The sequence below is a fragment of the Leptosomus discolor genome, chromosome 22 (genome assembly GCF_034619465.1).
Source record: "Leptosomus discolor isolate bLepDis1 chromosome 22, bLepDis1.hap2, whole genome shotgun sequence".
Classification (NCBI taxonomy): Eukaryota; Metazoa; Chordata; class Aves; order Leptosomiformes; family Leptosomidae; genus Leptosomus; species Leptosomus discolor.
The window spans coordinates 6,334,837-6,355,576 of record NC_141412.1 but is presented as its reverse complement, the minus strand read 5'-3'; the positions used below and the strand labels follow the sequence as shown (position 1 = coordinate 6,355,576).

The 20,740-nt window shown below is 44.2% G+C and overlaps 1 protein-coding gene across 1 annotated transcript in view; it reads left to right on the top strand.

The window, feature by feature from the left end:
* BARX2 (BARX homeobox 2) overlaps positions 1 to 20,740 on the top strand; it is a 34,486-nt gene that overhangs the window by 9,046 nt on the left and 4,700 nt on the right. The gene's annotated exons all lie outside the window — the stretch shown is intronic.

The window sequence follows — 20,740 nt, the reverse complement described above, 5'->3', positions numbered from 1 at the left end:
AATCCATGAGGGTGGTAGTGTTCTCGGGGTCAGTACCAGTTAGTTGTCTGTGTAAATCTGCCTCTGAAGTCTGCCACGTAGAAAGGCAGTCCAGCATCTCTTCCTTATTAAAAAAACCAAAACAAACAGACAAAACCCCACAGACACCACCCCCAAATTAATTATTTTTTTTGTGACTGGTGTGTACATACCTCTTCATCGTTGACACTTTTGTAGAGGATAAATATATATATAGGTCAGTAAGAAGAAAGTACTTTCAGTAGAAACAAGACGACATTTTCTAGAAGAATGTCATGGCATACATGATGAGTGGGAAAACACAGTCTTTTCCTTGTACAAGATTTTTGTAAAACTAAGGTTTTGGCAGTATTTATTTCCAGAATATTTGAGCTCTATCTAAAACACAAAACCTGAAAGAACATTACCCTTAACAGCTCCCAGACAAAATCTCTGCTTTGTTTTTTCATTTTTCTGTAGAAAAATCACACTTTTTTTTGAAGGAAGGAGAAAAAGAGTTTTCCAGAACTTCCTATACAACAAAAATAAAATTCCCTTTGAAAATGTGATGACAGAAAATTTGCGAATACATAGGCTCTTTTTTTCCTGTGAGATTCAGAGCAACAACCTTACAATGACCTTAAAATGTGTTTGGATGTGCGTATTCAGGTCTTATCTTGTAAATTCTTTAACATGCCAGTGGTTTTTATTCATGTAGTTAGTTAGCTAACTTCAACAGGACTACTCATGCAGAGAAGGATTTGAATTGGAAGCTTTTGTATTTGCCCTGTAACTCGGATACTCTTGCTGCTCATTTTGTGGATTTTCTTCAAAATCCGAGACTTTGCAACGTAGTCATCAAGTCATCTTTAAACACTGGGCTCACCATTTGGTTTTGGATATTTCTACTAGCGATTATCTTGCAAGTTACAGGGTAGTTAATGGCTAGTTTTCCTCCTGATGCAAATTCTTTTTTTTTCTTTTTTTTCTTTTTTTTTTAGCTAGGATTTCACCTCACAGGAATTCGATTTCATCCGAATTAAGTTTTAATAGACATCTTCAGAACGATTGTTGAAGCACAGACAGGTCCCTGTAGCTTCAAGTGTGCAGGTACTATTGCCACACCTAGTGTACAGCTGCCTACGTTTATGCGCTGAAAACCAAAACACAGTTGTGAAAGCACGGAAGGGTTGAAGCCGTAATAAAAGCATCTCCTTTTCTTTTACAGGACAGGGAAATGTGTGTGTTATTTTGTGGTTACTCAAATTGGGTATTCTATGACAGATGAACCTGCCATCTTTGAAGCAGAATTAGCAGGGGTGGTACTTTCTTACGAAAAGTATCTGCTTGCGTGTCGTGCCGATCACGTACGTATAATTGCATGACCTTAGACGTCTTTAGGAGGGCCTAGTGCTCTGGCTTACATGAATTCATGTGGCTCAAAGAGGAGGAATATGAAAAGTCCCCCTGAAATAGAAACGAGTAACGTAATCGTTGATACAACAGAATGGTGAGAAGTCTGAAGCAAATGGGGTTGGTTGGTTTTTTTTTTGGCCACAAAACATTTGCGTGAGTTTGTGAATACATTTCGCTTCACCCTTCTGTCTGTTGTGTTCAAAACCTCCTCTTGACAGCTTTGCTAACAGTTCATTTTGTTCCTGCGGTGACTAAATAGTGGAGGAGCTGATATTTGAAATTTTCCGTAACAGCAGAGGACAGTACTAGGGGGTTTGCGTCTCTGCTGCCTGCTCTTCCTTGGGCTCTTTCGCTTTCCTTAAGCAGATTTGGTTTAGGTTGCTGGGTAGTAGTAAAATTCTCCACTGAGGGACAGGAAGCCGTGCCAAAAGTTAGAAGGGTTGATTTCACCTTGTTGCAATAAATTACAGAGCAATCATAAATGCTGGGAAGGAGTTTGATGAAGTGGGTGAGGAGCAATTGATGGATTATTTTAGTTAAAATTACTTAGAGCCCAATCCAACTCCCACTGAAGTCAATTAAATCGTAGTTGGATCGGGGCCAAAATGAGTCAAACTCAATTATGCCTTAACTGTAAACATTTAGAAGCACGTTATTATAAGGTAGTTTAGCACTTAAATTACATTAAAACAAAAGCATTTCTGAAACCCCAGACTGAGAGGGTTTTATTTGTACAGCTCTAATGAAACCCTTTTTCTTGCGGCCGGGAGACAGGGACCTCTTAGGCTGGTGCCTAACCCCTGCAGCACCTGTCTGTTGTGAAGAGATGTCACAGCAAGCGATACTGTAGATGTATTTCTGTCCACCAGAGACTGGCTGGCTAGTGATTGCATGAGAGGAGACAGCAAAGATTGCTGAAAAGAGATGGTAGAAGTGCCGGTGTTGTTTCATCTAATTGTCAGGATTTAGAGTGCTTACTTGTGTAAGTATCAGCTCATAAACTACTGAAACTTGTGCATGAGCTGGTCTCAAAACTGTGATGGTTATGGATATTCATCTTTGTCTCAGCTGCACGAAGCACAGCATCCAAAATGTTATTTAAAAAGGGGTACCCTACATGATAAAAAGGTGGATTTATAAATATATTCAAGTTTAACAACATATGGTGGTGTTTTCAGAAAACCAGGGAGATTATCTTTTAAATTGTGATTCACAAGCCTGCTTTAAGACCACTTCTATGTATATATATAGATATATATGTGGTTTTTTGTAAATTCAGGATTGATCCTTTTCATTCTGTCGTCAGGATTGCTCCTCACGGTCCCTTTTCCAGCAGGGCGAAGGCATCTCCCGCTGTTTGGAGCAGCTCAAAGTTGGCAGGTATAAGGTTTCCTGGCCTGCGTTTGTCTGACGGGGTAGGCTGTCTCAGGAGGTTTTAGCGCCGCATCCCCAGTGCCACCCCTAAAGGTCCATCAAAACCTTGGGACCTGGTGAGCTGTGTATACCACAGGGAATAGCTGTTAACTGGGGTCATTCTTCTCTCCCTGAGAGAACTAAATTCGTCCTCACAGACAGATGATCTTCCAGTCCATGCCAGGCGCTGAAAGGACCTCTGCAGGGTTTGAAATGGGACTGGTTTGTTGTCTGTCTTCGTAAGCAGCTGTGTTTAAAATGAAAGATAGGCCTGATCCTCGTTTGAACTACGGACGCGACGTCGGTCTGGCTCTGTGAAAGGTCTTTGTGGTGGATGGAGGTGCTGGGCGTTTGCAGTGAAAGGGCAGAAGCTGGGACGTGGGTGGAAATGAAAAAGATCGGTTTGACGGCATGCCCAGCTAGCACAGGAGTGTTGGAGTGTCTTCAGAGCTGTTTAGCTGCCTAAATGGGCTTTGTTTTTAGACTGGCAAACTCAGCTCGGCAAATTATTTCCTTTTCTTTTGCGCTGTCCTAGTTTTCACGGTTGTTTCGCCTTTTTTTTTTTCCCCTTTTCTGTTTTGCATGCATTTCTATTAATAGCAGGATCAATTAATAGCTTCCACTAACACTTTCTGAAGAGCTTGCAACTACGAAATAGACATTTCTGTCCTTCAGAGAAGCGTAAAAGTGATACCCATCCGGCAATATTAATCGGGAAAAAGGGATACAGCCGTGCTCAACATTGATGTAGGGTTTCTGTGGCACGTACTCAACTTAGGAAAAAACACTGCCGGCTTTCTTCCCCGTCGGTGCACAAAGACACTACCACGAAAACAGTTCAGATAACTTGGTGACTCTAGTTGACGACCTATGGCTTTTATAAGTTTGAAAAAACTGATTTCTGTGATCCATGCCTTATTTCTTCCTTCTTAATATTGGCACAATTAGTCATGTTACGACTTGTCAAAATGCTTTAAAATCACTTGAGAGCTATTTAAAAGCTGAGCGTTACGGTTATCTATTCACAGACACTGACTGCGTCGTAGAGCCTAGGTGTGATTTGTTTGACTCGAATTAACTCAGCAGCGATCTTAGCTTTGGTACTACCTTTCAGCAAGCAAAACCAGTGATGTTTTTACCTGCAGATTGTGTTTCTCTGTCTCTGAGTATACGCCTGCAAAATAAAAATGGTGCTTTCCTGTAGTAAATTACAGGATCGAAAATCCTTTTGGACAGTGAAGGATACCGAAAATGCTTTCATTCATCACGGTGCCTTGATGGCAACTTCAGATGAAGCAAAACATTTCCTTTAGGGGAATTCTTAAGAAGGTATTTCTTAGGAAGGAGAGCTGGTGCTGAATTTCTGACTACCTCTGCTGTGATTTGAACTTTTGCTGACGATTTGCTAGGACATAGTCCACTCTACCCTGAAACCAGTCGTGCCTACAAGGTATTCACTGAGTATTTCTTACTTATGAAGAAAGATATAATGCAATACCTGCTGCTGCCTATTGCTGCTTTGTTAATCACCTGAAAAACCCATCCAAAAGAAACTTAAGTGTTCTTTTCCAGTACCTGGCGCGTATCTTTAGTGTGGCTTAAAATGTGGTGGACTTGTCTAATTTGTCTTCTCAAAATGTTTGTTTTCCCCAAAGCTGATCATGGGTCGTTTGCCTCCAGTAATTGATACAGACGTTGGAAATGTTTGTCCAGTTGATGACAAAGTTAATTTAAGTGTTTGAAAAGTTACTGCCTCTGGTTAAACTGGGGCCGGTTTGCACGTTGTAAGAAAATTCAAATACATACCTCATCTAGTTTTTTCTCCACAAGAATTTTCTTCATTCAGATGTCTCACTTTTCACAACGGTCAGTAAATAGTGAGGCTTATGTATTTTACAGTCTGATTTAACCCTTTGCATGCTGCAGATCATGTCCAAATACTGCTTTTCGCAGTACTTCTTGATTTCTCCCCTGTCCCCACTTCTTATTTACTCCTTGAAGTCAACAGAAGTTTTGGGTGTGTAGAAGAAGAAAAGAAATTGCATCAGACTGCAAATGCACAAACATTTTCTGCTGAGCATTCATTTAGTTGGCAGCTTGGGACGTGCCGCTGTCGGGAACGGGGATAACTGAATGGAGTTTGTGATTTTACAGAGCCCGTGGACTAGCTGAGAACTTTGCAGTGGACTCTCGGGGGCTTGGCCATCTCTCCTTGGCTTTGTCCTTGACTCGCTGTATGATGTGGAGCCAGGTAGATGCTCGCCGCGTGCCTCATCTTTCCCATTAGTTCAAGGAAAAAGGCAGTTCGTTACACACTTGTGCGAAGTGTTGTAAAATCCTTTGCGAAGAAATGCAAGAGAAGCCCAAAGTAACGTGGTCAGTGGGCATTAACGGTGCTTTTCACGAGGATTAATTAAGTACAAATAAAATCTGTATTTTTTTTTTCCCACCAGAGAGAAGTCTGTAGGAGGGAAGAGACTTCCCCACAAATCACATTAAGATAAGTGTTAAGAAAAAGCTGCGTTTATTACTTTGTAGGGGTTTCAACTCATTCATTAGCAATTTTTCTCCACCCTTTGACCCTCTACTGGACTTTTTTTCATTCTGGCCATGCCCTGCTGGGTTTTTCAATTTGCTCTTTACCTGTCTTCCTTCCTCTTTCTCCCCTTGAGCTCTTTCCCTCTGTCTTCTCTCAGCACAAGCTGCATCTGGTAATGTTTGAGTCGAACTTTCGAACCCATGACGTCAAGTTAGTTTGGAATTAGGCAAAACCAGTTTGCCCATCCCTCGTTGTAAAAGGGTTAATCCTCTAAACTATTGAGAGACAAGGGCAGGGAATTATGAAAGGAGCCCCTGTTTTATAAGCGTTTGTATTGCCAGTGCTTGAATACCCGTAATAAGTAGGTTGCTTCTGTGATTAATGACTGTGTTTTACACGCTGACGACGGATGATGTGTCTTATTGTTGAAGCCATTTATTTTTATTTGGTCTCCTCACCCAAGCAGTGCTGGAAATGAGATGTTAATGTCTTGGTGGGAGTATGTTTTCTTCTCAACAATTTAATGAAAGGTGACCCACAAAGAGGAGAAAATAATTAAAACGATGCCTTTTTATTTTCCTCTTTGTAATGTGTGCGAAGATAACCTACGTGGAGAATTTTTTTTCCTATGTGAGATTTTTCTTTTTCTGTAGAGATTCTTGTTTTGTTCCCCCCAAGTTGGAAAGGAGTAGGAATGTGTTGTCAGTCTAAAACTTAATAAATTCGGAAGGGGCGAGTTATTTAAATGCCTGAAACTCAGTCTGTCTTCGTTTTAATTATTTATTTTTAATAAAAGACTAAAATAGTTTGAAATCTTTAGTTATTTTGAGCTAATTCTTGTATTAGACTATAAATTTCTGATTTTGCTTTAGTTTCAGTTGCACTTCCCCCCCGCCTCCACTGCGTCATTTTGTATGTGTAAAGGAGGTTGTGGTGGAGTTTTTGTGGTGGTCTGAACACGCAGGCTAGGCACAGAAGAGAAGTCATCTTTTTATTAACCCAACTAAACATCTATATCTGTGTGCATTCGACATTGCATCCATCTAACTTGAAGATTTTAGTTTCTATAGAATGACTTAATAGAGGAAGGAGGAAAAAGACTTAAAAAAGCACTCTGGAATTAATTGGAGAAAATCTATTTCAAGACAGTGAAATTGGTTGCAGTGCCCAAGCAAGTATTTCTAAAGCTTTACGTAAACTGAAAGACCTTGGATCTGGCTTCCCAGCAGATCTTCCGGGGTGGGAACAGAGACAGCTGTAGGCATGGCATCGATACTGGCGTCGGTACTTCGGGAGAGAAAAAGATGAGTAGGATTTTTTTTTTTTTAAATGTTGGAATGGAAACGCTTCTTCGTATGTGGTTCACCAAACATAAATTTAAAGGCTCATTTAGCTCTCAGAATTTAAAAGCTCCCTCATAACTATTACACCATTGCTGAGCAAAGGAAACCAATTCAGCTTGATGGATTGGTAGCGTTGATTGCTTTTCATCATTTAGCAGTAAATGTCAATAATTGCCTAAGCTCTCTGGACGGATTATCTAATAACCTTCCAGGTGGGCCTGGAAGCTTAATGAAAACACGGGCAATGTAAAGAGTCTGTCATGCTGTCTGCAGGGAGAGCATGAAAATAACAAATCTAAGCTGAGTTTCATCGCGGGAGGGCCACATAAGAGTCTGGTAATGGTGATATTTGGGAAATACAGAAAATATTCCCTGCGGACTTAGGTAGATCACCGTCATGTAAAATTAGGCAGCCACGGCTCGTCTTTGGCAGAATGTCTTTCATGGTTTAGAAGAAGTTGGGGGGAGGGGGGCGGGGGGAAGCTGAAAAAAGTTAGTTTGGTTTGAAAAACTATGTGCTGCACATATGCCTGTTGTCGGAGGAGTTCCTGTGGAAACACTGCTGGATACCTGCATTGCTTCAATATTACCATATATATTAATGGCACACTAAGGAATTTCGTAATCATATGACACCAAAGAGAGATCTCAATGCGGTGCTCATGCAATCCATTAATGTGAGATAATAACACCTCTACCTCCCCTTGGGGCTTCCGTTTGAGTACTTTCCAGACCATACAACCACCTTGTGTGGTAGGTATTATCGTCCTCATTTCGCACGTGGGGAAAACAGAAGTCCAGTGAGATTCAGGGACTTGGCTGAGGTGGAACATTAAGGCAGTGGCAGGGTTGGAAACACTATGCCTAACGTCCTCTTTCCCCAAAACCTGCATCAAAGTGAACAGGACTTTGTTCTTTTGGTCCTTTATGGGGCAGGTGAGAGTAAATAAATTCGGTGGGAATGACACAATATTCCCATCAGCCTGGAGTTGTTCATAATGCTAGCGGGAACTGTACACCCACACACGTGCTGGGGGAAGAAAGGGCTGCATTGTTTTTTGCCTATTGACTTTTATGATTGGTATTTAAATGAGATGATCAAGTCACAGACGTACCTGTGGAACACGGCGATGCTGCATTCCTCAGTGGCAGGTGCTGTAGGAGAATCCGAGGTAAATAGATGTGCTGATGAAAACCAGAGATGGGTGATAACCAAAGCTTTGACTCAAAGCCCTCCAAACTTTAGGGTGAGGAGGGGTCTCCCATCTGGATCCGTAAATCAGAGCATTTCTAGGGGCTTGTTTGTAGTTCTAGATTGAAGCTGTCGGAATCAGGTGTCCTTCTACCATCTATGTCCGTCATGGCATTAATTCCCAATTAAAGCTAGCAGAATTTGAGCACTGTAGAAACCTAATTCAATCCCTTATGATTAATTAGGGCCTATCTCCACCCAAAGTCTAATCTGTATTTGTCTGGGGATGTGAAAATAGTGTCTCCTTGGCTGACTTCCTATCAGAACAGAAAAAAAACTCAACACACTGATGACATGAGTGAGGGCTCATATTCTTAGGAGATTGGGACAGCTAGAGCTCACCAACTGGAATTTCTGGCTCATCTTTCTTCCAGTGCTGTGGTACGGGCAGCCTGGTAGCTGGGAAAACCTTGTCATCGCTTTTCTGACATGTAAGCTGTTTCATGCCTCCAAAGTGCTTTACAACTCCAAGGCTGACATTTTTCTCATGGAATTACTGATTCTGGGTGTGTCCATTTCGAGACTGCCCGTCCTTGAGACATTTTTCAGCTTGCTTTTTGAGACTAGATGAATCTCAACAGGAGCGAAACTCGTTCTGTGCTTCGGCTGAAAAAAAGCCCCACGATACCACCCACCCTGAAGTGAATAGGCTGGGTCTCAGCTGCTATGAATCAGACTGGTTTTGATGGTGGGGGCTATGCAAGTTTGTACAGGCTGAAGATCTGGTGCGGTTGGTACACCCTGGTGTCGGGTGGACTGAGCTGTTGTTCGGAGTCCTCTAGGTCCTTCTCCGCCGAGTGACTGGCTATTCTGCTTGTTGCTTACCTCTGTTTCCTTGCTACAGACTGACCTAGTAGCTGCCTTGTCTGCTCTGCTTGTGTTTTCATGCGCCGGCTGTACTCTGCAGTGAAATGACATGTGTAATGCTGCAGTCTGACATGCTCTTTCCATGATGTCTGTAGTAGTGAATGCAGCTCTCCTCATCCTCCCTCGCTTCTGAGCCACAGGGCAGGCTAATTAAGTACAGATGTTGAAGTGAGTGGAATATCAGCTTGCCTGGAGACGGGAGGTGTAACCGACGGGAGCATCCCACCTCCCCGTGTCCGTACTGGATAGTCACAGTTGCAGGTAGAGGCAGCGAGGAAGCCGTACGACTGAGGGTTCTTACAACATCTTCAGCTCATGACCAGCTTCATATAATGTGGACGGTCCTGAAGTCAAGGAAGCTGCTTTGGGAACGAAGCCACCAGCACTGATTTTTTTAGCAGTGTTGCAGAATGGTTTGCAATGAAAGGTTTCTGTAAACTGGGAATTCAGCTGTATTTTTCTTCCCTATCCAAAAAGTGAAAGCTTAGTTGTCCTTGATTCATTCTGTTTAGGTTAAGATTCAATCCATGGGGTGACATGGGTGTGCTGTTACTTTATGTGGAGGGAATAAAAATAGCCATGCCCTGTGCCGGTGCAAGCTGTGACACAGTCTTTGTCAGCTTATTCGGCCAAAAAGATCAGGTTTGGAGGAAATCCTTGTTCCAGGGTGCTCTAGATGCTGATAATAGGGTTTCAGCTTTCTGGAATAATACCGTGATGTGCATCCCGCTTAGCTTTATTCACTGTGTATGTTTCTCCTCCTTACCCCAGCCACAAGAGCTGGGTTAAGATTGCTGATCTAATTGGCAAACACAAAGGATAGACAGGCTGTGAACAAAACCTGCTCGTGTATCATTTGCATCTTTCTAAATTGCATTGTTTGTGCAGCTGTTCAGCCAAATCGTCCACAGAGTTTATTTTTGTCCATAGAGGAAGCAGAGATGAGTTTTTCTCTCTGTTAGGGCAGATGCAAGATCAAAGAACGATATATGCGGCTCAGAGAGACCAGCCTCTCTGCTAAGCGTGTCCTGGTGGGGGCAAGATTATTAATAAAGCGACCCTTGAGATGGTAAACCACAGCTGTAAGAGGCACAGGCTTTGCCAAGGTGCGACAGGTTTCTTTCAGGTTAACACTAGTACTCGCTGAAGTCCCCCTTTCAGTTCAGTGGGGAGGAAAAGAGCGCGGGGTCTGTGTGTATTAAACACTGATCTACTATTCTCCTGAGGAGAGAAAAAAAGCAGTTTCCAAAAGTTCCATCAGGCAAAATTTACACGGTCTGGTGTTGAGAAACAATTGAACTCTCTCTCTTCCCATGTGTCACTCACCAGAGTGTTTGAGAGGCTCAAAGCAGGAAGAGGTAGTGATATTTATGGCAGGCTTTTTGCTGGAGCTCACACAAGGGTGGGCTTGAGAAACCTGAAGAGTGCTTTTGTGTGCACAGCTAGTCAGCTGTCCAAGGCTAGTGTTTGCTTATGGATGTTGTGATAATAATTAACAGAGCAGGAAGTAAAGGACTGATTGATTTATGCATGCATGGCATTATGCGTTTGAACTTGGACAGAATCTGTGAAATCCTGAGAGAAGGCAGATTTATCAAATGTGTAAGGATATAAGAATGGTCATAATGTGTCAGTCCAAAGTCCATATAGACTCGTGTCTTGGACGGTGGCCAGTAAGAGATACTTAGGGAGCAGTATAAAGAACAAAATGTGACTTATCCTTCCATTAAACTGTACCCTCTCAGCTCAGATGATCTGTTTCTCAACCTAAGTCCGAATCTTGCTCCTTGACCGGTGACACCATCTGGACAGAGGATTGGATTTGGCCTTCTGCGTTTCTCCCCAGTGTCCCAAGATGTCTAGTCATCTGACTGTCATCTGTAAAGACAGAAACTTGTCGTAACTTAAGCTTAGACACCCAGAGAGTAGTGTCATCTTGGTGCAGTGTTTTTCCTTCACCCCCGATAGACAAGACCAAAGCGTGCCTGTAAATCCATTCCTTCTAGCTATTTGATTCTGTCATCTTTTGGCTGTTTTGCTTGCTAAATCTGGGTCCAACGGGTGATGAGCTCTAGAGTTGAGTCTTGTCCTTGGTAATGGAGGAAATGCTTGGCTGAAGTATTTAGCATGACATAGTTCAAAAGAAAGAGCTTCAAATTGAAGTTGACTTAATGGAGCCAGTGTCCCTCGATACAGATATGGTAAATGAGCTGGTGGCTTGTTTCCCAGTAACGTTCCTGCGCCGTCTGAGTGCTGTCATTTATGGAGATGTTTATTTATGCTCATGTTTATTTCTCTGGGACTAATGTGGCCTGGTCTTAAAACTCCCTCAGAGTCTAAACAGTAAGAGCCTGGAATGGAGGTTTCTGTCCAAACCCACTGTCCATTTGGAGCCGTTTCCAGTCACGATGGCCTTGGGCCCTTATGTCCTAATAGGAGATATTAGGACAGATCTGCCTGGGTTCAGAGCACCTCCTTTCCCACTGAGTAGGACTTAAAGGAATCATCTGCTAAAGATAAGGAGTCCCAGACAGAATCACTTTTCTGTAGCCTCAGTCAAAGAGCAGGACCTCTCTGAGCCATGCTCAGTTTGCCTGAAGAGTGTGGATTTGAGTCAAGAGGGGCTCCCTTCCAAAAGGCAGGTTGCCGTTTGAAGACATGGAGCAGAATAATTACAAATAGAACTGTGGTTCATGTTCTTCCGATTCATTCTCCACTGATTAAGCCGGGGTGCTTATTACATTTGCTACAAAGGATTTCTTGAGTGCTGGCCAAATAGGTTCTTTAGATGCTTCTTTTTTTTTTTAAAAAAAAAAAAATCTTCTTTATGTATAAATTTTCTTCTTCACTGAGGATCTGACACAGTCCTGGCACACTCCCCTGTCTGACAGACAGCCTAGAAGAAAGGCTGCTGTGTGCAAGGAGAACAACCTATAGCACCGGGATGATACATGCCTATATCTTCCCGGCGATTGAGAAGGAACTCAGCAGATGAGCATTGCTGTGCTGTGCTAACCGTGGCGGAGCGACCAGCCCCAGGAGAGCAGCACAGCCCAGTCTTTGGGCTCCAGGCTCAACATGCATTCCTGTCTCCTCCCTCACCAGTATGGCCCTCGAAGAAAGCCAGCTTGTTAGAATGGTTATTGCCAACCCTGCCAGAAGAACCCTGGTGCCGTCCTTCAGGGATCTGGCATCCGTGGAGACACTGATGCTGTAGGTGAGTTTTCATTTTTAAGACAGATGATTGCCCCACATCCAGTCCTGTCCAAGGCAGGGTATTATACATCTGCCTGTGGCAGCAGGGAGCGAGACAAGTTCTCATTCAGGGAGGCTCTCGGGCTCGTCATTTGTTCAAGGCCAATTGAACATGTAAACATGTAAAAAAGCACAATATAAATATCAAATGTCATTATTAAGTAAGGATTAATTATCTTTCTGGTGAGTTTTTGTAAAGGCCTCCGGCATGCATGCCTCAGATGCATTCAAACTTATTAATTGCTGTTATTATGTAGAAGTTATACTGAAACATTACGTTGATAAATTGCTAATGGGGACAGGCTTGAAACAAAACCTGGATCTTGCAGCTCCAAGCGCTGAGGAAATTTCACTTGTGGCTTTGAAATTGGGCCAAACTCAACCACAGCTCTAGGTGCCCCACAGCTTGGGGAAAAGGACCTGAAGCTTGTGTCCAGCTCCCTTCGCCCCTGGGTAGCTGGACAGGTAGTTGCATGATGCGAGATGCTTGGAGGAAGAGCACCTTTTAGCTGCAATATGTTATATTCATTATTATAAAAGTTAACATTTACAGACATCAGCGTTTTTGTTTGCAACTGACTTAGCTGAAAACCCACTCCCTCAAAAAAATGTGATTGAAGAGAAAAGCGATTGTTCTCTAATGTGCCCAGGGAAGGTAAAATAGGACCCCTGGATGAGCCCTGATTTTCCCCCACCTAAGAGGCTGTTGTCAAAAAATACCATTTGATAAGGTGCCGCTTTTTTCTGCCACTTACACTTGGCTCGTCACAGAAGGTGTAAGACTCCTGAAGAACTGGTCTTCAGCCAGAATGCCCCCAAAAAGGATCATTTTAGCTGCGCTAATTTTAATTTCTTTTCAGTATTCCTCCTGTGGACGCACACAGGTGAAATCCCGGCTCCGCTGAAGCTGATGGGCATTTTGTCATGGACATCAGTTGGGTCTGGATTCTTCCACGGAGCAGAGAAGCCATTTGCTACCAAACAGACTTTCTGCTGTGGAGCTGAGTTGGGTTTCATTTTCACAAGACTTATGGTCCTTGTCAGGCTAATAGCGTTCATTGAATTGAAGTGGAAGCAGAATGTGGTGTGAACTGTACCTGCAATCTTTGATTGAGGAGCAGTTAGACTTTACTCCAAGGAACTTGGCTGCATGCTGTTTTGGAGCACCACCAGTGTCTCTTCGTGCTCCAGCTCTGCACTTAGATTTCAGAGTTGATTTCCAGGGTTGACTGCTCTGCTTTCCTGTAGCCTCTGTGACACTTACGATTCCCATGGAAATTTTGGCTCTGTGCAATTGGGCTGAGTCTTGGGACTATTTTTGGAAGCTTTCAAGATGTCCCAGAAGTGCCCTTCACCTCTGCTCATGTGCAGAGACTTTGGCTCTTGCTTAGCTACAACTGGTTTCCACATGTAACCAAAGAAAAGGAGAGCTAGTAGAAAAAGAAACAACAAAAATAAAGACAAATCTCCTCTCCCAAAACAGTGCTAACCCAGTGAAGTGACTGAGCTCTTCGGTGCCGAGATGCTGGAGACTAGGAATGGCAATAAAGAGCTTTCTCAAGCATTTCCAGTTCTAGAATTGCTATTTGATACGTAATAGCCACAGAAAGATCTGATTATAGTGTCGAGATAGGCCACTTTTAAAGGGTCTGAGGATTGCATGCAGATTTCCCAGCTATTTCAGTATTCAAAGAGAGGTAGGCTCTGTAGGGTTGTCTTACAGTAGGACTGGAAAGAATGAGCAGAGAACTGGTGTCTGAACTGGTTGATATGACAGATTCCTGGCAAACTATCTGTCACCACCTCTCTGGCCAAGCTTTGTTTGACAGAGATGCTGAAAGCATTTAGGTCCATACTTAGGTTCCCCTTCTGGGCTTGAGGCTCAGTTGACTTGTGCGGGGGACAGCTTCAGGAAGGTTTTGTGGCTCTGCCTGGACTTTCAGCCCATTAGAGAGGACACAAGAGGGGCGGCTAGCTCTGAAAAACCATCTGTGTCAACACGTTGCAAGGGCTGCACCGTGCAAATAGACCAACTCAAGTCTTGGAAACTGTCAAGCTGTCGACACAGTGTTCACAACCTAATTAGCCCACCTCTCTTCAGACCATAATTAGCTCAGGTGCAATCATACCCTGGCATGGCCGTGCTGCTTCTCGTTCTAGTGATAGCTGAGGGATCTGTGCGCAGCACCATGCTGCATAGCGTAAACATCACCCAGGTCGTTTTTCTAACTTGGGATTCAAGTGTTTGTAAATGACAGTGCTCCAGTGGGCAGGGGGCATCTAGGAAAGGGCTGGGTCTTGGGCTATTTGCAAGGAGGCTGGGGGACCCTTCGACCCTCTCCTAAGCGCTTGTTCCTAAGGGGAAACGAATTTGCCTGGTGTATGCACGGCCCGTTGCTGTTGTCGTTCCTTTTGCCTTTACATCCTTATCAGGGTGCTGGGTGGAGCACAGCATTGATCTCGGGAAGAACCTGATGCAAGCTGCCTCCTAATAGTTAATGATCATAAAGTGGAGCTTAAGGAAAACAATAAGAGTAGATGAGTGCAGGGTTTTTTCCTTACACAGTGGCTTAAGTGATTGCTTTCATGACCTATGCACTCAGGAAGAGAGCCAACAGCATGGCTATGCAAGGACAAAACGCTGGATGTAGGCTGAGACAAGCCCTGCCAGGTGAGAGAAAGTCACCTCTCCAGGAAAGACAGGCAGCAATGCCCGGGGAGACGCTGATCCCACGTTTGCCAGTGCTTGGGGTGCTGAGGGGCAGCAAAGGAGAGGCAAGGACATGCAGGAAGAGGCCCTTGTGTCCGGGGACTGCTCAGAGCCTGAGCCTGGTACAGAGGGAGCAGAGAAGGCTTAAATCCAATGCCAGCAAAAATAGATAGGGTAAGACCTAACCTGAAAGCAAGAATTGCTTTGCTACCCTCAGTGGGGTTTCTGATGGACAAGAGAGATGCTACAGGTCCATGTGGTGCATGCTAAGCAGGAGGAGCACAGCCCTTACATGAGTCACGTGAGGTCCCTGGCCAGCCTTTGGCAAGCTCAAGCAACCACGAGGCAAACGAGCCCACGCTGACCTGAGAGGACATCCTGTGTCCTGGGGTACACAGTGGGTATTTGGCTGTTGTGTTTAACCAGTGGGCACCTGGGCCATGTTGAGGTTCTGGATTGTACCAGGTCCATGCTCAGCTCTGGTTCTGGTGGTAAAGTCCAGCCAAGATCCGTGGGAATGGCATGGCTGGCAAATCTCAGCTTTTGGGGCTCTGTGGTGGAAAAATTAGATGTTACACCCTCCCTGCTAATCAGTGTATGGTTCAACTTGTTCTCAACGTCGTCTTGCTTCTTTTTACCTTCACTTGGGGCTTGCTGCTTTTCAGTAGACTGCCTGCTCCTTCAGCAAAATGAAGCTCCTTCCTAAATGAACTCAACTCCTTGATTCCCTTTTGTTTTGACACTCTGGAGACGGCAGATTTATAGACTTTCCTGAGTCGTAAGTTCATTTTCTTTTATTATTTACCTTTCACTGCAGCCCATTCTGAGTGAGATTTCATTCTGCCTCCGAGCAGGGCTGACCTGCCAAGAGGAGCTGATCCATAAATCTTTCCTTCCTTTTTCTTTCTTTCCAAAACAGAATTAGCTGAGTTTGCCTAGGAGGAAAACTGTTCTGCCATTGCCGGCAGTCAAACAGTGCAATTAATTAGTGCTTTCCCTTTTCTCTTCCCTCTAGTCTGTGTCTGCTGGGGTTGAAAGTGAGCCAGGGAGGAGGGGGAAGGGGAGAAAGAAAGGAAAAAATTTGTTTGAAGTATTTATTTTTAATTAAAACCTTTGCAAGGTGATCTGGTGTAGTGGTGGTGTACCTTCCGCATCATATCGAAGAAGTTTAATAGAAATGTCCCAGCAGAGGAGTAGAAATGACTTTAGGTTGATCTGATGAAAAGCAAGTGTTCCAAATTCCTGCTCGTGGAGCCAGCAGGGTGAGGGCTGAGCCTTTGCTGCCTCACCCCGTGTGTTCACACCTGGGCTAAGGAGGAGTTAAAAGGCTGACACACTGCAGATTTACACCTGGGATATCGGCTTGTTTTGGCTAGTAAAAATGGACATTCCTGACTGAAACCTTCTGGAGAAAATGGGGTGAATTCTCTGTCCTTCTTCTTGGTGTTACTGCTGAAAAGCAAAACAAGTGAGGAAAAACCCATATCTTTAGGTATGTTAGATCATGATACATTTCTAGGACGAATATTTCACATGGAATTAGGAAATGGGAGTCCAGGGTTCTACTAGACTTGGGTGGCTAGAGTAAGCCAACTCGTCGGTGTGGTCAGTGCATTGTGCAAGGCAGCTGCCAACATGGTGTGATTTAAATAGCAAAGCAAAATGTTTTCGGATCCTTAGAAAACACTCTGCAGATCCAATGTCCTTTTTATTTTTAGCTCTTGGTTAGTTTTAGCAACTGAGTGGCCAGATGTTAGCTTTATGGAGATGGACAGAAATAAGAGCTTTATTGCTGCTTGAAATTGAGGCTATTCAAATGCTTAAAAAATAACTGCAGGAAAACTTCTGTTGCTCAAGCACCACTCCCTCAGTTGTGCGTGGTATGAAGTGTGGATTATGCCAGCACTTCCCGAGTATTTGAGAAGCATTCAGCAGCAAAATGAGCCAGAGACTACCCTAAACTTTGGGGCGATTAAGACTCTTCTAATAGATAAAACTAGGACTTTTTGCATAAAACCACTGTCCCTATGAAGAGCGTTGAAACCTCCCGAGTCCTAAACCACTGGTGGCTTCACCATTGGCCCGTGCTGCCTGTTGATTGTTTTAGGTGGAAACAATAAAACACTTGAGGTGTGTTGCTAGGGTAGCAAACTAATTCCTCCTTTTCTGGCTTACGTGGGCTACTTTTTGGTTTTCAAGTGCAAAAGACCAGTGGGTCCGGATTGGAAAAGGCACTCGGACAGCAAGGCAGGAAAGTACGCGTTCAGCTGAAACGGTTCTGCAAGGCAGGTACGGAGAGGAGGAGCGCTTCATTTCCATTCCTTCCCATTTTGGGAGACAGAGCATGTCACAACAGTGCTAAGCAGACAAGAGCTGCTTGCCAGCTTTTAATTTGTTGAAGATTAAGAAATTATTCCATTCTTACAATACCGTGTCAGTCTAGAAATACCTTTGAACTCTGGGGGATGTGAAATATAGATCTAGCCTCAGATTTCATAGTGTTTGGAAGCCAAGGCTTTATCCGGGTAAGAACTGTATAGATGCTTTGAGGGGAGTCGTGTTAACAGCGTACCTAGAGACAATGGACTGGCTCAACTTCAGCTACCTTTGAACTTCGGGATAACTAGATCCAGAACAGGACACTGAACTTATGCTTTTTTCTTCGTGATCTAGGAGCTAGCTGGTGCAATGTAGAGGCTAACTACTTCTGGTTTACTCTGTCTGCAAAGAGAGTTGGCTGCTGAAGCATTGCCCCCTTTCTGGGCAGCAATTTTTGCCCCAGAAAATACCCAAAGCCTTGAACCCCAGGTCTTTCTCTGAATGCTGCCCTTACTCTATGCCCTAACCATCCTGTGTCCTCATCAGCCTGAGGGCAGAAAGCTGAGAAGTCTTGTATACGGCTGGGCATCAGCAGATGCTTTCATTATTTACAGTGGTTTCTAAAAGCACTGTCGCAACTGTTGGTGTCAAACCATAAGCAAAGGCTTCTCTTATGAGCACAAATGATAAACAAATATAAGACACTTGGTGTCAACAGCCTCGCAAATCTATTCGCCACCTGGAGCTCAGAGCAACTCAGCAGTTGCAAACCACTACTTGCCCAGAAGTAGAACAGCGGTTTCAGAAGTGCCGTGAGTAAATAAGTGTCCTGACGTGGGCACCAAAAATAAGCATGTGCTGAGCTTTTCTGAGCATTTGGCCAGGTCGCAGCTGCTGGCTGCTGAACATTTTGGAAAACGTATCCCCTCATTCAGGTGCTCGGCACTTGGAAACGTAGACGTGAACAACTCTGATGTCATCTGCTCCTCTAATAACCAAGCACTGTTTTACCCTGCAAAAATAGCCGAGTTATCGCTGCTGATCTTGGAAGGAGGAGAGCAGGGTTTTTTGATTCCTGATTATTAGAAAAATAGCCTGAAGAGACTTTCTCCTGTTTGATGGAGGCAGATCTTAAGCTCTGGAGCCATTGTAGCTAGCCTCCCCCAACTCCAAGCAGTCCTACATGCTGCTACCATGCCATACGGGAAAGCAAATATCCCTGATTGCTCTGATATCAAGTACCTTTCGCTGACCTCCCTTGAAGAGGGTTCCTTGTAAAAATGCTTTTGTCCAGAGGTTTCAGTCACTTGGAGCCTTGCAGGGGTTTCTGAGCTCTGGTGATTTATTACTCCTTAGTAATCTTGTGGTTTATGGAGAGCCCTGCTGGAAATATACAGGGGTTCAAGGGTAAAAGTATCAATTAGCCAGTGATCTGGTGCCAAAAGCCACCCATGTGCAAGGACAGGAGTGGGGTTTCAGGCTATGAGATAAGGCTCAGAGCATGAACCTGCAGGGGAGCAGGAGCTCTATGATGGGAAGGTTTGAACCAGGACCCCCTAACAGCGGGTTAAGGGTATATGATAAGACTGATCCCACTCCTTCATGGTGCGTAAGCTAGGGCATCAGTTTTCAGTCTCCTTATTCAGAGCAGGTTGGAACTGGGATCCGTGAAGTCTCTTCTCTTAGAGCTTCTGTGAACAAAAGCACTAATGCAGAACAGCAGTAGTGCAGAAGGGCTAAATCCCAGGACTGCTGCCACATGAAAAGACCATCAACACACCCCATCACTCGCCCTGGAACATCTCTTACGGTGGAAGTGGTTTCAAGGTTTCTGCACAGGACTCTTGCAATGGAGGTGCCCTTCAAGAAGGGAAGAGGGGCTGATTCTTTTCAGCAAATTTGGCTGAAACGGAGGAAGCCGTTTGATCCGTTGGTGGGTCAGCATTGCTTTTGCCATCCCGCAATGGCAGAAACTAACCGTAGTCAGTACTGGCAAGGAGGATATAGACTATGGGAGCAGGATCTGGTTTACCTTCTGTACAGCTGGCTGGTGTCACTGGGTGCATAAATATCAGCGAGGGCAGAATTGGTAGTGTAAAGCAAAGGACTACGTGCTCCATCCTAATTTATGGTCTTTGAACAGCCACCGAGGTTGTAAATCAAGGCAGAATTTCCACAAGGTTACTCGGTGATGCTGTAGATCAGCACGGTCTTCAGCTGAAAAAAAATCCACAGAAGGAAAAGGTAGATAATGCTTTACCCAAGCTAAAGGTTGGCTTGGCAGTTCTGATCTCACCTCTCAAGTACTTCCTTGGTGGTGTAAGTGGAATAATTTAAATTTAACGGAAATAATTTGATTTTTAGTGTTGCGGAGATGTGGAGGAGAAAGCAAGGCTTAAGTCCCGGTCTGCCTAACCCACAGTCTGTAGTCGCAGTCTTGCTTAAATCCCAGTCTGTTGGGATTTACGGTGTTTTGGCAGTACTTTTCCAAGCTTGCTTTGTAAGTGGCTGGATTTTGCACAACTTGGCAGCGGTTGTGGGGAAAAGTGATGGTCAACATGCTGTGCGATCCTTTGCTGTACCCTGTGGGCTGCAGCTCACCTGGGACCTCATTTATGTGATCACAGCCCTTCACTCGGGGGAGGAGGGTGAGGAATACAGGTCATCAGCAGGCCAGCTTGGCAACTCCTTTCTTCCACTGTGACAAGTTACTCACCAAAATAGACTCGTTGAGATGTGCTGATCATTATTTTCATTAGTGGTGATTCATATTAAGAATTTCACAATCAGGCCTGCTGGTGTAATATGTTCCTTTGCACAGTACCGTTTTTATCGAAAGATCTCGGAATACTTTATGTACATTAAGCTTCAATCCATGTTTTACCACCAGTGAAGTAGGTAAGGAGGACTGTTTCCATTTGGCAAATGAGGTAAACTGAGGTACAGAGCAAGAAAGTGACTTGCCCAAGACTGTGCAGGTTGCTTCCAAAGCTGTATGGAGTGTCCTCTTGCAGTGGATGTATGTTTTCCATAAGTGGCCCTATTTCCCTGCCCGAATTTTAAAGGAACACTTGATTTCCTGGGGCTAAGGCTGAGCAGAAATCTGTCTATAGCTGTAAATTCGGAAGGTCTGATGTGAATCAGAGCTTCCTCCAGTGTTTGGGAACATTTAGATTTGTCATCCCAGACTGGCCCTGGCCTGAAAGGCTTGGAGCAGAACTGCCGGTTTGTTTTTTGGGGCTGGTAGCAACCGGTTGGTGTAAGATGTAGAGTTAAGAGTTGGTGAAGAACTCGGCTTCCGATCTATTCATCCTCATCTGCCTGTGTAGTCAACGGGGTCAGTATAGACATCGGGGGATGAAAGTGTGATTCACTTGACTCTGTTACCTACTAGAGGTTGAGATGAATTGTGTCTCGAACTCCATTGTCTGTCAAGGGAGATCAGGTAATTATCTCAAGTGAACCCTGTCCCAGTGTCCGTAGAGAAGCATGAATGAGGACAGATTTCATCATCTGCTGAGTTTAATCTCTAGGGGTAATTAGACAGATGACTTCAACAGTATGTGTTATAATAGCTCCGAAAAAAAAGAGAAAAGGCATTTGAAACTCAGGCCCCCCTTTCCCCGTGC